Source organism: Chiloscyllium plagiosum, chromosome 7 (genome assembly GCF_004010195.1).
Source record: "Chiloscyllium plagiosum isolate BGI_BamShark_2017 chromosome 7, ASM401019v2, whole genome shotgun sequence".
Classification (NCBI taxonomy): Eukaryota; Metazoa; Chordata; class Chondrichthyes; order Orectolobiformes; family Hemiscylliidae; genus Chiloscyllium; species Chiloscyllium plagiosum.
Window position 1 is genome coordinate 36,416,608 of NC_057716.1, and position 12,143 is coordinate 36,428,750.

The window sequence follows — 12,143 nt, forward strand, 5'->3', positions numbered from 1 at the left end:
AAGGTCACTCCAATATCTCCTACGATCATGCAAAAAATATCTCAGCCTATCCAGCCTCTCCCCATTACTGAAACCCTCTATTCCCAGCAACACCTCTTCTGAACTCCTTCAGCTTAATAATGTCATTCTGAGAATATGTTGAGCAGAACTGGACACAGGACTCCACAGAAGAGGTCTCACCAAATGCCCTGTACAACCTCAGTGTTAGGAAATACCGCTCTTGAGTGGAAGGATGTGGTTGGTGTTTTAGGCCATGAAGGTAGAGAGATATAAATTTTCCTGATGAAGAAGCAGGAAACAAAATTTTGGTTAAAGAAGCTGAAAAACCTAGAAGAAATGACTAGTCAACATTTTGATTATTAAAAGCAGCAAGAACACCTTGAAGAAATTGAGAAACCAAAAATAAGCAGTATAGAGGTACAATATTAAAAAGAAATAGATTTTTAAAAAAAACTGAAAGCAGTAAAGTATTATAGGTCAGCCAGCAAATGTAAAGCCTTATTTAAGAAATCAGTCCAGTAGTATAGAAATGTAAAGTTTAAAAAGTTGGCAAATAAAAGAAATACTCCAACCTTGCCATGGTATAGACTCTAAAAGGTTCTCAGGTCATTGGCAAAGGCAAACCTAAAAAAAAAGTATATTTAAAGCATTACTGAAATAATACAGATGTAAAACATAGAGTCACAGAGTCAAACAGCACAGAAACAAACCTTTCAGTCCTACTCATCTGCGTCGACCTGAAATAGCAATCTGATATAGTCCCATTTACCAGCAACTTTACAATTATAAATTAAATCAGCACAATGAAAAGAAATGGAAAGGGTATAGTCAGCATGGCTTTGTGAGGGGCAGGTCATGCCTCACAAGCCTTATTGAGTTCTTTGAGGACATGACGAGAAAAGTCGACAAAGGCCAAGCAGTGGATGTGGTGTATATAGATTTCACTAAGGCATTTGATAAGGTTCCCCATGGTAGGCTCATTCTGAAAGTTAGGAGGTATGGAATCCAGGTAAATGTGGCTGTCTGAATACAGAATTGGCTGGCCAAAAGAATATAGTGAGTGGTAGTGGATGGAAAGTATTCCACCTGGAGGTCACTGACCAGTGGTGTTCTGCACAGATTTGTTCTTGGGCCTCTGCTGTTTGTAGTTTCTATAAATGTCTTGGATGAAGAAGGAGAGGGGTGGATTAGTAAGTTTACTGCTGACACAAAGGTGGTGTTGGAAATAGTATCAAGGGCTGTTGCATGACAACATGACATTGATAGGATGCAGAGCTGGGCTGAGAAGTGGCAGATGGAGTTCAACCTGGATAAATTCATTTTGGAAGGTTGAATTTGAATATTGAATTCAGGGTTAAAGACAGGATTATTGGCAGTGTGGAGGAACAGAGGCATCTTTGGGTTATGTACATTGATCCCTCAAAATTGCCACCCAAGTTCATAGAGTTGTTAAGTGTTTTGGCTTTCATTAACAGGGGGATTGAGTTTATGAGCCATAAGGTTTTGCTGCAGCTCTATAAAACCCTGGTTAGACCACACTTGGAATATTATGCCCAGTTCTGGTTGCCTCATTATAGGAAGAATGTAGAGGTGCAGAGGAGATTTACCCAAGATGCTTCCTGGATTGGAGGACTTGTCTTATGAAGAGAGATTGAGTGAGCTGGGGCTTTTCACACTGGAGGGAAAAAGAAACAGAGGTGACTTGATAGAAGGGTACAATGTAATGAGAGGCATAGATTGAGTAGATAGCTGGAGACTTTTCCCCAGGGCAGAAATAGCTGTCACGAGGGGTCATAATTTTAAGGTGATTGGAGGAAGGTATAAGGGACATGTCGGAGATAGGTTCTTTACACAGAGACATTTAAACAACTGCTGGGCAAGCACATGGATGGCAGTAAATTGAGGGGTGTATAGGTAAGATTGATCTTAGATTAAGATAAATGCTTGGCACATCATATTGGAGCCCGTACTGTGTTGTACTGCTCTATGTTCTAACACTTCCTAGCAGATTTAAGGTCAGAGAAGGCCCATATAGGACGTAAGATTGGATTTCATGAATAGTTCATAAGATATAGCCTTAGCTTAAAATTAAATGCAAAGACTTAAGCTGAGCATGTTAATAAGATAATATTTAGTAAGTACATTGCAAAACAGACAAAACAGCAGAGAGTACAGGCTCTTCTAAACATGTCCTGAATTTAAAAACAAATGCAATTCTTATGTTTGTAAGATTTAACAGAGAGGTTTAGCTTCCAGAAGAATCAATATAGATAAATTAATTAAAAACCGAAAGAACAGCAGGTGTTGTAGATCAGTGACAAAAACAGAAGTTGCTGAAAGATATCAGCAGGGCTGGGCAGCATCCAAGGAGAGAAATCAGAGTTACTGTTTCAGGTCGACTGACCCTTCCTCAGATAAATTAATTTATGAGCTTTACAGATGAGTGGAAAACTGTGAATACGGACCTGCAAAATTTATAAAAGACAGAATTGTTGTTCAAATTCTTCATGGAAAACAATGTCAGATTTTTAAAGTCCAAAGAAAATTTAACTTTGGGGAAAGTTATTCAGATTCTGCTGGAGGCAGAAACTAGAAAGACTCATCAAAAGGTCCTGAGAGAGAAGTCCACCTCAAGAATACCACATAATCTATTCATTCTTTATAAAGTATGGACATCACAGAGAGGCAGGCAACAAGTTTACAAACTACTACCTTGTGCTAAAACAAACAGTTTCAGCAGTGAAGGACAGCATGGCTCACAATGTCCCAACGTCACAAAAGGATGCTACATTTGCAAAGCTGTAGGTCACTTCTAGAGGATGTACAAAACTAAAACATAATATCAAAACAAAACTAGTGGTTATATATGTAAAGAGGGCTACATGGAAGAACACTCAGCACCATTAGAAATGTACCTGATTTGATAAGATACCTCAGTTGAAGGAGATATCTGAGGCCAACTAACGAATCCAGATGAGCCAAAACATTTCTATGTCCATGTATATCTTGTTAATTTTGTGCTTGATGCAGGCTGAAGTGTTACGATCCTATCAAATGATTCACCATAAGTTATAGCCTAAAGGTGGATTAACTGATAGAAGTATAAGAATGGTACAGGCTACATACAATACACATTAGTGAATTAAAATTGTGTACATTATTCATAAATAACCAGGATCACGTTTGAGACTATATGCTGTCTCAAGTTGAGCATCATCACTGAGCTGGAGGAGATTGACAACCTTCCACAGAACAACTGGTCTTAAAGCAAATAGTTGTCAAAACACATGAACAATCCATTATTAACAAATCAGTCAAGAGTAACCAAAAGATCACCACATGGAGATTCCCAGGCTCATAATGGAACACAAACAGAAGACAAAAAATCAACTGAGTTTATTTGTGTTCACATCATTGTGAACATGGAGGAACATGGAGGATGGTACAGACCAATGGAAACATCCAAAGCCTCTATCTTCTGAAACAGAGAAGTCAATGCCAGTGACAGAGTTAGTGCTGAGTGAGCAGCAATCTTCCAGTAACATGATTGAGATTCTGAAACCATTGCTTCACCAGTCAAACAACCACAATAAATGACTGAAGAAGCCCAAACTGGTCGACAAATCAATGGCGATAATGGTTAAAAAGAACAATGTCCTTTGCAAAGGATGTTTTGGAGATAAAAGATCTTCGAACAGAGAAATGATCCGTAGATCAAAACAGGTTCAATACCTCTAAAGAAAGGAATCTACAGTTCTTTCAAGTCCAAAGAGAGTACTTTCTGGGCAACATGTGAAAATCTGAACCACGTATTTGTGAAATCAGACGTTGTTTCAGGTGTTCAATCTGAAGGAATTAGTGTTCATATCACATTGGGCTCCCCCATTCTACTGACATCACACAAAGTCTGTTGATCTAGATAAGGAAATCTAGTCTAGATTTCAGAGGGAATAAATGTATTTATACTAGCTGCCCAAAGTCCTAGTGATTATGTCTGACCAAATGTAATTGTACCTATTGCTATCTTGCAATAAACTTTCTTGTTATCTAAGAACAGTGCCATTTTTATACCCTCTATAAAAGAAAGACCCAAGACAAAGCAAGTGCAAAGAAGGATTAGTAATAGTAATTTTTTTTCAAGCAACTCTCACCCAGTCCAACATAGTGGTATGTGTGGTAAATGCCACAATTGGTTGGAGTTGCCATTTGGGAAAATACCATAAAGATCACAGAAAACTCTGAATTTTGCTCTAAGTTTAAGATTTACACTGATTAGTGATAGTCAACATGGCTTTGTATGTGGGAAATCATATCTCAGTAACTTGATTGAGGCTTTTGAAGCAACAAAGAAGATTGATAAGGGCAAAATGGTGGATGTGATCTATATGGACTTCAGTAAGATGTTTGACAAGGTTTCTCATGGTAAACTAATTAGCAAGTTTCGATCACATGGAATACAGGAAGAACTAGCCATTTGGATACAAAATTGCCTCAAGGTTAGAAGACAGAGGATGGTGGTGGAGGTTGTTTTCAGACCGGAGGCCTGTGACCAGTGGAGTGCCACAAGGATTGGTGCTGGGTCCACTGTATTTCATCATTTATATAAATGATTTGGATATGAACATAGAGGTAATGGTTAGTAAGTTTGCAGATGACACCAAAATTGGAGGTGTAGTGGACAATAAGTACAACAGGATCTTGACTAGATGGGCCAGTGGGCTGAGGAGTGGCAGATGGAATTTAATTTAGATAAATGTGAGGTGCTGCATTTTGGAAAGGGAAATCAGAGCAGGACTTATATGCTTAATGGTAAGGTCCTAGGGAGTGTTACTGAACAAAAAGACTTTGGAGTGCAGGTTCATCATTCCTTGAAAATGAGGTCGCAGGTAGATAGGACAGTGAAGAAAGTGTTTGATATGCTTTCTTTTATTGGTCAGTGCATTGAGTATAGGAGTTGGGAGATTATGTTGCAGTTGTACAGGACATTGGTTCGGCCACTTTTGGAATAGCGTATGCAATTCTGGTCACCCTATTATAGGAATGATATTGTGAAACTTGAAAGGGTTTGGAAAAGATGTACAAGGATGTTGCCAGGGTTGGAGAGTTTGAGCTATTGGAAAGGGCTGAATAGACTGCAGTTGTTTTCTCTGGAGTGTCAGGGGCTAAGGGGTGAACTTACAGAGGTTTACAAAATCACGAGGAGTGTGGATAGAGTACATAGACAAAGTATTTTCCCTGGTGTAGGGGAGTCCAGAACTAGAGGGCATAGGTTTAGGGTGAAAGGGGAAAGATATAAAAGAGACCTAAGGGGCAACCTTTTCATGCAGAGGGTGGTGCGTTTACGAAATGAACTGCCAGAGGAAGTGGTGGAAGCTGGTACAATTATAACATTTAAAAGGCAACTAGATGGATACATTATTAGATTAGATTAGATTACTTACAGTGTGGAAACAGGCCCTTCGGCCCAACAAGTCCACACCGACCCGCCGAAGCGCAACCCACCCATACCCCCGGAGCACCCGGGGGAAACCCACGCAGACACGGGGAGAACGTGCAAACTCCACACAGTAAGTCGCCTGAGGCGGGAATTGAACCCGGGTCTCTGGCGCTGTGAGGCAGCAGTGCTAACCACTGTGCCACCGTGCCGCCCACAAATTATTAGGAAAGGTTTATCAGGATATGAGCCAAGTGCTGGCAAATGGGACTAGATTAATTTAGGGTATCTGGTTGGCATTGATGAGTTGGACCGAAGGGTCTGTTTCCATGCTTTACATCTTTATGACTGTATGACTATTTCACTGATATTTTGACATGCTGTTTCTGCTATCACATTGTCTAAATTATCACAATCTCTTTGATTTTTTTTGTGTCACAAAGATCAAGACAATCGTTCAGCTGCCTCTGGCATTTTCCTCCATCTTCCAAGTTCAGCCCAACCATCCCTTAATGTTACTTGCTGTCCTCACCCTGAACTTAAATCTTTCCCTGGTATCTTTCATCTCTCTTGTTTAGCTATCTCTGGGCTCATCTTATTGATGTGACTCACCTCCTGCTCTCAATCTATTTCTCTACAAACTATGGACTACCCAGCTTTCCTTCCCTGCTCATATGTTAGCTAATGTTTCCATCTCTTCATGTACTGTACCTCTCCCATTCAAAACAGTCATCATTCTTCCTTTTCCCTTGAGACTTCTGTACTGTGTCATCTCTACCTGCCCCCTCTCCAAAAACATTGAATACGTTGTTGCGTCCTGAAAGGGAAAATAGACAGTATAGACAATAGGAGGAACTGAAAGGGATTAATAGACAGTGCAGGTTTTCTAAACACAATGTATGTACTGACAGTTTGAGATGTAAACATGTAATAATATGATTGCTAAATATATTCAGGTGTATTGGTTTGAGTAGAATTGGATAATACAGTGTATCCAGTATAATATGTATTCGTTTGAACATGTTTGGATGATATATTCATGCATAATTGCTTGGAGTAAACACTGTGAATGTGATTAGGTGAAGAGAAAGGTGAATAAATGTATAACCTTTTGATTGGAAATGATTATCTCCAGGAAGAGTCAATTGGAAGCTTGTAATCTGCAAAAATGGTATAAACCCTTTATCCTTGCAATAAAGATTTGAGCTGTGCACCATTTTCGGATAGAAATTGCTTGTTGTCATGTCAAATCGTAGACTAAAGTATATCACTCATCAATTTAGTTTAATGAAAAATTAGTGCAAAATTAAATTATAGAGGACAAGAACAGGTAATAAAAAAACCTAATTTGTTTTAGAATTTTCACAGATATTCTAGAGCTGGAACATATAAAACTAACAAAACTCATGAAGATATTGGGATTCTCCAGAACAACAAGTTATAATTGTGGAGCAAAAACTATTTTCTAGAATCAATGCAAACAATATTAGAAATGTAAATAATTGTAGGAAAGTCTGATATCCACAATTTTGAAATAAAGCACAATAACCTGCTCTTTTTAAGAAATAATGATATCCATTGGGAGTAATCCTGTTTTTGTGAATCATAAAGTCATGCAGTACAGACTCTTTGGTCCAGTCAGTCCAGGCTGATGACAACCTCAAACCAAACTAGTCTCACCTGCCTGCACCTGGCCCATATTCTGACAAACCTTTCCTATTCATGTACCTATCTAAATGGCTTTTAAATGTTATAATTGTACCCACATCCACCACTTCCCCACAAAGTTCATTACACAGACAAACCATCCTTTTTGTAAAAAATTGCCCCATATGTTTTTTTTTCTTCAAATCTCTCTCTTCTCATCTTAAAAAATGTGCCCCAGTCTTGAAATCCTCATTGTAAGGAAAAGACAACTACCATTAATAATTAATGAAGGCAAGCATGCCAAATGCCCTTTTAACCACGCTGTCTATATGTTATGCAAACTTCAAAGAATTGTGCACCTGCACCCCTCATTTCCTCTGTTCTACAATACTACCCAAGGCCCAACCATTAATTGTAATGTGGAGAGGCCAGTGTTGGACAAGGTCAAAAATCACACAATATCAGGTTATAGTGCAACAGATTTATTTGAAAACACAAGTTTTTGGAGCCCCCACTCCTCCTTCAGGTGCTAAAAGCCCTACACTTGTTTGTTGTACCAAAATGCACTGCCTCACATTTATCCAGATTGAATTCCATCTGATATTTTTCAGTCCATTGACCCATTTGATCATGATCCATTTGTAAACTTAGTAAACCTTCTTCACTGTCTACTCTGCCACCAATTTTGATGTCATCCGCAAACTTACTGACCATACCATCTATATTCTCATCCAAATCATTTACATAAATGATAAACAAAAGAGGACACAGAACTGATCCCTGTGGAACACTGCTGGTCACAGCCTGCTGTCTGAAAAGCAACCCTCCACTACCTCCCTCTGTCTCCTGCCATTAAGCCAATTATGTATTCAACTGGCAAGCTCACCCTGAATCTCATATGACCTAATTTTACTAATTAGTCTACAATGTGGAACCTTATTGAAGGCTTTCCTGAAATCCAAACAAACAACACCTAATGTTCTGAGCTCATCAATCTTTTTGGCAACTTCCTCAAAAAACTCAGTCAAGTTGGTGAGATACAATGTTCCTCACACAAAACTAGGCTGACTATCCCTAATCAATTTTGCTTCGCTAAATGCTCATAAATCCTATCTTTTGGAATCACTTCCAACAATTTAGCCACAACTGAAGTCGAACTCACAGGTCTACAGTTCCTCTGTTGTAAAGGATTGAGTTGACAGCTTGTGTTATTTATCAGAATTCATTAGAAATAAAATTGGTGAGAGATGTAAAACAGGCTGTCACCTATTTCACAATATCAGACAAAGTCAGAATCCTCTGCTCCTGGAGATAGTGAGTCTGGAGGAAACGGGTAAATGTATTAGGTGTCTGGAGTCATGCCAGAACACCATTGTTTTCTTTCTTCTGCCAGAATTACTTTCAGGGAATGAAGTTCTGTGGTTGACCTCACTGCCTGCTGCCAATTGATGTTATTTCGAGGTAGAGACACTGGTTTAACCCAGCTGAAGTGGGTATGTCATCCTGCTACATGCCCAACAAGTCAGCTTGCATGGAGAACTTTTTAAAACAGATGAGAAGGGGGTGGGTGTCAATCAAGCAAGGACTCTCAGACCCTGATTGAGGGACAACACTTGCAACAGGTTGTCCAGAGAGAAAACACCCGCCTTTATTTCTTACTGCCCCTTTTTCCTGTGAACCTCAAACACAAACCTTCTTCTTCCTCACAAGTCACTGACCTGATTCCTTGGTCTTCTATGATATTGGGTGTCCTTCCAGCAGCAGAGACAGCCTCCTCCATGGCATTCTGGAGTGGGAGGACTGCTATTCTGATTGGCCAGTAACCCTCACGGGTGATCCATTAACAAATGACCAGTGAGCTTCCAAGATTTGACTTCTTTCATGCCACCAGATCACAGGAGAAAGGGTTGTTTTTTTAAAAGCTTGATTTGTTTTCCACTTGACTGTTGATCCTTTACTGTTGACCTCAAGACTAGTTTGAAGCTGATCTTCATAATAGTAGCTGGACGTTCTGTAATAGCCTTGACAAGACTGAAAGAATTGCTGACTTGAAGGGTTTTGTTAAAGAGTCGTTTTTTAAAACTGTACTTTGCTTAGTTCAACTCATTGATCTTCAACAAATATTATTAGAAACTTTATTTGCTATAGAACATGTATTTTAACTCATACAGTAGGACTACTGGTTCTCAACCAATGACAGTTACCAATATACAAACTCAAGGCCTAAGAATTGACTCAAAAATGTTTTATTTCTCCCAAGAAACCAAGCGGTTAATTTGACTAACAGAGACCTTATTGAGGATAGAAATGCTGTCTGTTTCAAGGTCTTGATCTTTTAACTGGCTTGCTGGAATTATATGTCAAGAGTGTGGTGCTGGAAAAACACAGCAGGTCAGGCAGCATCCGAGGAGCATCTGGGGCTGCCACCCTGTACTCAGTCTTAATAAAGTCATAGTACCAAACAGATATTGACTTGAGATTTCAGAAAATGGTGTGAGTAGTGGAACTGAGATTAATTGCTGAAGAGCTGTGAAAAAAGTGTAACTATTGACAGAGCCACATGGAAATGTTTAGTGTAATGTAACTTGCTATAAGCAACTGAAAGAAACAGAAAAAAAACAAAGAAATAAGCTACCACTGAAACACTGGGTTAGCCCTAAAAGCTGCAACCTTTCTCTTAGCTTCAGTTGAAATAAAAGATTGATATGAAGCAGAACTGGCAACTTTGGCAAGTTCTCTGGCAAAACTACAAAACTGTGATGGACCAACTTAACAAGCCAGTTTCAAAGTGTATTCTGTTCTAAAATTCTGGAAAAAAAACAGTTTGTAGAAATTTTGAACATCTTGACGACATACTTTGAATGCTGAGTGAACATAATATATGAATTATATCTGTTTAATATTAGGGCCTGACATGAAGAAAAAGTCAATTGTTCAATATGTCATTTCAGTAATTCATCTCACAGAATCCTGTGAATTTGTGAAACTATAAGATGATGTAATTACAAACAGAATTGTATTAGGCAGAAGAATTTCCACAAACAGAACATGGCTACTGGATACAGAGAAATTTATTGTCAGAAAAGTGATTGGCAAGTACAGAAGAGCTGAGGTTGTAAATTAACAGTTTGATCACATTCATGAAGGAATAGACCAAGTTTAGTATTATGCTGCTATATACTTCTAGCACAAAGAACAATCACTGACTAAAGGCAGGTTACAAATACTGCAGAGAACATTATGTAATTGGTGAAGAAGACATGTGCAGCTATGGGGAAATCGTCGCTCTGACTTCAAAAAAGCTGAATCAATTCACACACATGTGTATATTTCTAATGAAGTATAACAAACAGATCCAGATAGCTACTGGACGGGTATCAGCTGACAGTTCTGACAATTCAGTCTACACCAAACAGCAGGTTGATGTTTCGTTACTATTGGAATAATGACTGCAGAAGGAGAACATCAGGTCAATGTCGAGTGTCAGATAGCATCGTGCAACATCATTACCTCCGACATGGTTATTCATAAATGAAAACCTCGAAGGAACGTTTTGACTCGACGATAGCAGGATACTTGTGCTGTGTATGATCCAGGTTTGCAATCAGTTATTTCCTGATTTCTAAGTCATTTGAATGGGCCTCAGATCCCTAGTTCTGGACTCCGGACTTATTTAGGGAATGTGAAATGAAGAAGGCAGTAGATAGGTGTTTTAGGGCGAATGCATCTCTGTGTTTATTTAACACACAAAAGGTAAGTACAATACAGGAAACATAAGCACATACAATGAACATGGAAATTGACATAATCCTGTACAAAGAACAAGAATACCATGAAGTACACTATTAGCTGATTAAACACAATTTGAACCTAAAGATAACAGTTTTAATTACAGAATCTCTAATCAGGTTTCCTAACCTTTGGGGTCCCAATTCACTGTCACCACCCACTTTTGCCCCCCTGCTAATGAGGTCAGAGACTTTGGGGTCTCAGGTGTTTCAGCTCACCACTGAGGAAAATGCCATTTTAAAGTGTGCCCAGTCGCTGACGTTCTTGCTGTCAGTTCTCCTGGTTCAGAACACGCCTGTGTCTGGTAGCTCTTGTTCGTGAAGCCCTGATTGGCTTTCCCATCACGGATATCTTTGGTCCAATGAGACCCTTTGTTTGGCTTCCCTGTTCATGATTTTAACTTCAGCATCTGTGGTTCTTAACTCTGAAGCTGTTTGTTGGGGCTGGGAGCCTGTGGGGAAGGTGTTTGTTGGGGTTGGGAGCCTATGGGGAAGGTGTTTGTTGGGGTTGGGAGCCTGTGGAGAAGGTGTTTGTTGGGACTGGGAATTTATGGGGAAGGTGTTTGTTGGGGCTGGGAGCCCATGTGGAAGGTATTTGTCGGGACTGGGAGCCTGTGGGGAAGCTGTTGGTTGGGGCTGGGACTCCGTGGGGAAGGTGTTTGTGCCAAAGGGCCTGTTCCCACACTGTAGGGAATCGAATCTAATCAGGACAACAACATAATGGAAGAGGTCATTGTTGACCACAATAAATATTTAATGTGACTGCTATCCAGACCGCATCAGATGAACCTGGCACTGAACAAAAAAAAAGCAATTGAAGATCATAGGCCATGTACTGACTGCAAACACTCTTCACTCAGATGTTGTAAAAGGTGAGAGTTGTAGCAGTGATGAGCAGAAGGTGTAAAAGCAGTACAGCACTTTGTTGGATTCATCAATTATTCAGTAAAATTCTTGGCCAATTGTCATTGGAGTGTAAACTACTAGACCAACTCATAACCATGGATTTGGAAGGAAGTAGCAAACTTTGAGTTCTCGAGTGAATACGTAAGTCCAGAATTCGACATTCCCTCTGAGAAAATGTCAAAATGGGAATACAAACTGTTTGAAGGAACTCCTGAGCTTTCACGTGCATCACAAGTGTCATGTTATGTTCTCACATAATGTGCTGTAAAGGCTTCCCAAGGAGGGCATGTTATGTCTGCATAAGGAACTCTGAGGTATGTCATCGTTTACAAACATATTTTGGGCAACCAACGTTTTCATACATTGAG